Source organism: Lynx rufus, unplaced genomic scaffold (assembly GCF_022079265.1).
Source record: "Lynx rufus isolate CCGP_SWC_20201006 ecotype Redwood Valley unplaced genomic scaffold, mLynRuf1.p SCAF_14, whole genome shotgun sequence".
Lineage (NCBI taxonomy): Eukaryota > Metazoa > Chordata > Mammalia > Carnivora > Felidae > Lynx > Lynx rufus.
Window position 1 is genome coordinate 11,986,933 of NW_025814828.1, and position 6,165 is coordinate 11,993,097.

A 6,165-nucleotide genomic window follows, 5' to 3' on the forward strand; every position below is an offset into this window, starting at 1 on the left:
GAGACAGAGGGCAAGCATGGGAGGGGCAGAGAGAGAGGGAGAAACAGAATCCGAAACAGGCTCCAGGCTCTGAGCTGTCAGCACAGAACACGACACGGGGCTCGAACCCACGAACCATGAGATCATGACCTGAGCCGGTGTCGGTCACTTAACTGACTGAGCCACCCAGGTGGCCCTGTAGAATTCTGAATAAATGTGATCTTTTACCATTTAAATTGAAATAAAATTGATATACCATATGATAAACAATATCAAGATGTTTGTAGTAATTAGTCCTATATTTTCAGTATAATTAGGAGGTAAGAAAATGAATTTATTCGTTTTAAATTGTCAGTATTAAGATGCATGGGAAATAAAGTATTTTTGTCTATAGTGAAAAATATTATATTTTAACTCTGGGCTTCTCAGCAGGGAGTGGTGGTGGATTTTTTTTTTTTTTTTCCTCCAGAAGACATTTTGGCAATGTCTGGAGACATTTTTGGTTGTCACAAATTGGGGAGGAATGCTACTGACACCTAGTGAGTAGAGGCCAGAGATGCTATTAAACATCCTACAAACTTTAGAAATATCACTTAGGCCTTCATTTGGTAACTTTCTTTTCCTTGTATTTGGGTTAATGGAAGTTACTCACAAAAGGAAGAACAAGAGATATAAAGGAATCAAGTATGCACCTGTACACTCTGTGTGTGTGTGTGTGTGTGTGTGTGTGTGTGTGTGTATAAAATCAAGCATACTTCATACTTTTAAGATATTAACGTCATTCCATATTCTGAAGTTACTATTAAAATAAACTCATTTATCTTGTTATTAAGATGGCTAATGAGAAAGAATAACTGCCTGGCTGCTGGAGCACTGGGCTCATTTTGGCTGTCAGTACAACAGCCCAAGGTTAATAAGTGTAGGCACATTTAAAACTCATTGTCATTGAAATCTTGCCATTTGCAACAACGTGGATGGAACTGGAGGGTATTATGCTAAGCAAAATAAGTCAATCGGAGAAAGACATGATTTTACTCATATGTGGAGTCTGAGAAACTTAACAGATAAACATAGGGGAAGGGAAAGAAACATATAAAAAACAGAGAGGGAGGCAAACCAGAAGAGACTCTTTTTTAAAAATCTGTTTATGTTTATTTATTTTTGAGAAAGAGAGTAACAGAGCACAAGTGGGGGAGGGGTAGAGAGCGAGGGAGACACAGGATCCGAAGCAGGTTCCAGGCTCTGAGCTGTCAGCACAGATCCGGATGTGGGGCTCGAACCCACAAACCATGAGATCATGACCTGAGCCAAAGTAGGTCGCCCAACCGACTGAGCCACCCAGGTGCCCCAATAAGAGACTTAAATACAGAGAACAAACTCAGGGTTGCTGGAGGGGAGGTGGGTGGGAGATGGACTAAATGGGTGATTGGCAATAAGGAAGGTACTTTTCAGGATGAGTGCTGGGTGTCATGCATAAGAGATGAATCACTGGGTTCTACTCCTGAAGCCAAGACCACACTGTATGTTAACTAACTTGAGAATATAAAAACAAAACAAAACAAAACCCAAACCCAAAAACAAAAACTAAAAAAATTCATTGTCAATGAATACTGTTTCTACCTTCCATTGTCTTTCTTCTCCTTGTCATTTCAATTGAAGCCACTCCCACTTGAAATCTTCACTAGCACCCCAGGGCCTAAGTCTGGGAATTGAAACTTCTTGGCCTCTAAGATCTGAATCTGACTTGGCTTTTCAGATGCATCTACACAGATGTCCCCTCTCCATCCTCCACTGAGCCATCCTACCTGCCAATCCCAGCACTGGGTCTCATCCCACCTCTGTCCTTTGTGCTTCTTTGCACACTGTTTTCTTTAGTTCAATACTTTGAGCTTTCATTTTTTACCTTTAAATTTTTTTTAATGTTTATTTATTTTGAGAGAGAGACAGAGCATGAGCAGGGGAGGGCAGAGAGAGAGGCAGACACAGAATCCGAAGCAGGCTCCGGGCTCCAGGCTCTGAGCTGTCAGCACAGAGCCCGACGCAGGGCTCGAACCCACAAACTGTGAGATCATGACCTGAGCTGAAGTCAGACGCCTAACTGACTGAGCCACCCAGGCGCCCCTCATTTTTTACCTTTAAACATCTTAGTCATTGTTCCAGGTCTATCTCGATGAGCACTTCCTTGGAGAAAACTTTGTTTTGTTTTTGTTACAGGTTCTTATTCGTTCTTATTTGTTTTACACTTGTCCAATCCATTTTTTATTCTCTTCTTCTCCTAGGTTCCTGTGGCATTTTGTTCACATTCGTACATGTATGTATTGACAATATGATTTACTTTTGTGCCCTACAAATTTTAAAGTTCTGGAGAACAAGGACTATATTTGGTTCAGTTTTGCATTTCTCATGGCCCATGACTATTTGATAACTTAATAGAACTGAATTTACTTATTTGAATCATAAACTGACGTTTGAAGAAGCTCAACAATGCAAACATGAAGATTCATGAGGTACACTGCATTTTTTTTTTCATTCCTAGTCAGAGAAAGATAACTTCTAGTATCAGATAAACAAGGAACACTGGGCTTTGGAATATTTTTGTCTCCACTTCCATACCTATGCCCCTTTTAAGATGAAAAGAAATTTGAAGCTACGGTATTTGGAAGGCTCATCAAATTTTGTAGGTTAATCAATAGCCATAACCATTTATGAACTTAATCTTTGTATTCACAAGATAACATTTTTCTAGTTCACAAAAAGTTAATCACTATTGTTTAGAAATAAAGATTAATTTAGACAAGCTGAGGGAGTGTAATTCTGCCAACTTTATAATCTTAAGAATTTAAAGGACAGTTTCTGAAATGGAATGCACATGTGCCTGTGTGTCTCCTCTTGTGCATGAAGACCAACGCATTAAAAAGAGTCTCGGGTAGTAAAAGCAAGACCTTACTGATGTTTCTTCCTAGATCTAGACTAGATCTAACTAGATCTAACTCTTTCCTAGATCTAACTCTTTCCAATGTTGCTTGGCTGTTAAAGAGTTTTTTCATGGTTGGGGCGTCTGACTTCGGCTCAGGTCATGATCTCACAGCTTGTGAGTTCGAGCCCCGCATTGGGCTCTGTGCTGACAGCTTGGAGCTCGGAGCCTGGAGCCTGCTTTGGATTCTGTCTCCTGCTCTCTCTCTGCCCCTCCCCCACTCACACTCTGTCTCTCTCTCTCTCTCTCTCTCAAAAAATAAATAAACATTAAAAAAAATTTTTTTAAAGAGTTTTTTCATGGTTTAGGCAAATTATAATTTTCTGCAACATTATTGCAGCCATACTCTATGGAACAGTATTTTCCACCCTTAATCTTCTATTTGGCTGCCAGTTAGTGTCACCCAGTCATATTCAGCTCTGCCTCTAGGTACTCCCCTTGCCAACCTATATAAAAAGGTGGAGCGGCCACTGGGCCATGTACCTTTCAGGTTAGATATTCTCTTTTTCATAGAGAATCTTAAACTATCCTCATTTTAATTGATATATAAAGCATATGAAATAATCAACATATCAAAGTTTCTGCCCTTAAGTTTTGACCAGCAACAATGATCTTGACCCTTCTGTCTGAAAGCTGTCAGTAGCCTACAGTAAGTAATGTTTATGAGGGCTGCCTAAAAGATGTGCATGCAATAACACCTCCATCACTACAAATCAGAGATGCCAGACAGATTGTTGTAGCCACTCATCCATCCTACACCCACAACAGAAACTGTTAATCTACTTCAGAACTTTTTCCTTCTGAGTGTGGACTCAGCCACAACACTTCCCAACAGTTATTCAGTCAGTTGACAAGTTGAAACTTACTTGCCATCATGGGCAATAATGATCTACGCGCTGCCCTGAATAAAGCCATACCACTGGGGGCCTGTGATCTCAAATGAACAGAAAAGTTTGGGTGGTTCATAGAATGGATTCAATACTTTGTGATTGTGGCAACAGTTTACATTGAGGGGATCTGTATGAAACTCCTTTTGGCACTTGTTTCCTACTTAGTTCCCAGTATCATCATTATGAGGCGCTCCATCAGGGCGTGAGAACATTCTGGAAGCAGACACCGGTGGGGGTTACAGCACCGTGAGTGAGCTTCCACTGGGACTAAAAATCAAGAAAACCTGCTTTTCAAAAACAACCAACCAATCAAACAAACAGATGAATCTGGAGGGCATTTTGCTAAGTGAAGTAAGTCAGACAGACAAAGACAAATACCATAAGATCTCACTTACATGTGAAATCTAAAAAACAAATAAATGAAAAACTAAACTCATACAGATAATAGATTGTTGGATGCCCAAGACAGGGAGTAGGGGGGAGGGCAAAATGGGTGAAGATGGTCAAAAGGTACAAACTTCCAGTTACAAAATAAGTTATGGGATGTAGTGCACAAAATGGTAACTGTATATTTGAAATTTGTTAAATCTTAAAAAGTTCTTATAAGAAAAATTGTAACTATGTATGACAAAGGATGTTTACTAGAGGTATTGTGGTGATCATTTCACAATATACACAAATATTGAATCAAGTTTTATACTTGAAACTAATATAATGTTATACGTCAATCAATTAAAAAAAAAAAAGAGGCCAGCACTTACCAAGTCCTTTTCCACCTATTCTGACCCCCTGGCCACACCTTAACTCTCTCTCATCAATTCTTGTCTCATCCAAACCCAAGTAGGAAAACTTCAGTCTGTAAGTTCCTTGAGGTTTGTCTTGTCACTGGAATTTACTACTCCAAAATACAATTTAAATGAATAGCTGAATGCCTAATGGTTAAGTGCCTTTCTCACATAAGTGCCCCATTCAGATTTGTGGACAGAAAAAAAAAGGTAATAACCTCTTCACTTTTTTCTTGTGGAACCACAATTATAAACGGAGGGAGTAAAGAGGATTAATCTCAGAGCAGGAGGTCTGCAAACAGAGGCCTAAATGTTGTGTTGTCTGGACAGGCCCTAGACAGCAGAAGGGCACTAGGGGCCTAGAAAAAGTCATCTGAAGGAGACGTCAGAAGTAGAGGAGTGTGTTTAATACTCCGTCCATCTGCCTAGCATTTAAGGTCGGCTGAAGGGCTGGTAAGAACACAGATCCACTCAGTGCCCAGTTATGTTTCCTATCCAGTGTCTGCTCGTGGAGCTGTGCTGTTTGGAGCTGGCAGAAAGTCTACTTTCAGATGAGAATCAGTGATCCAAAGACTCGTTTCATTCTATAATTGCCAGTGACGTCTAGCTCTGAGGCGTGGGCGGTTTTCTCCGGAAACAAGGGGACTCCTCCCGCTCTGAGCGCCTTTCCAAGATCCAGTCCCGCCACCAGAGGGAGAGCAGGAGGGCGTGGACTGGTCAGAGCGGACCCAAAAGAGGAGGCCTGAGAACTCAGGGAGTGGCCATGACGGAACGCCAGAATATGCGCGTGCGCGGCATCAGCCTGGCCAATATGGATCGTGGGGTGGTGCCATGTGGCGTGGGCGGAGAGCTGGGATTGGCCATGCGTCAGGGTGTGTAAAGCAGGGAAAGGATGTGACCCGGAGTGAGAGGCGGGCCTGGACACCGTGGGAAGGAGTGTCTGCGACGGCCCAGCCGGGAAGGGCGTGGCCTAGGCGTTGACCAGGGGCATAACCTGAAAAAGTAGGATTTAGCGCGTGAAGGGCTTGGCGTGGCCGCTCGTAAGGGGACTACAAAGTCGGTCCAGACTGCGGGAGGGCTGAGCTCAGGCAGAGAGCAGAGGAATTACCAGAGTGGAAAGCAGGGACGTAGGCATAAGATAAGGACCTGGGGCTCAGAGAAATGAGCGTGACCCTGGGGACAAGCATGTGAAAAGACCTGTGGACGGGGGGGGGGGGGGGCACGGAGTAGCGTAAGGGACGCAAATTACGTAACAGGAGGAAGGGCCGTGATATAGGCGGAGCGCAAGGGCGTACCTTGAACGTGGGGGCGCGACACGTTTGTGAGGGCGTGACAGAGACGGTCCCGCTCAAAGGAGGGGTGGGCCCAGACGTAGAACGGAGGCGGGGCCACGTTGGCGGGCAGGCGCCTGACCGCGGCTGCAGACCCAGAGCGATGGCAGCGTAGGTGTAGCCAGGGCAGAGAACAGGTGCGGACCAAGGCTCTGGGTGGAGGGAGAGGTGGTTCAAGCCCTGAGGCAGTGAGCGACTCCAAGGCA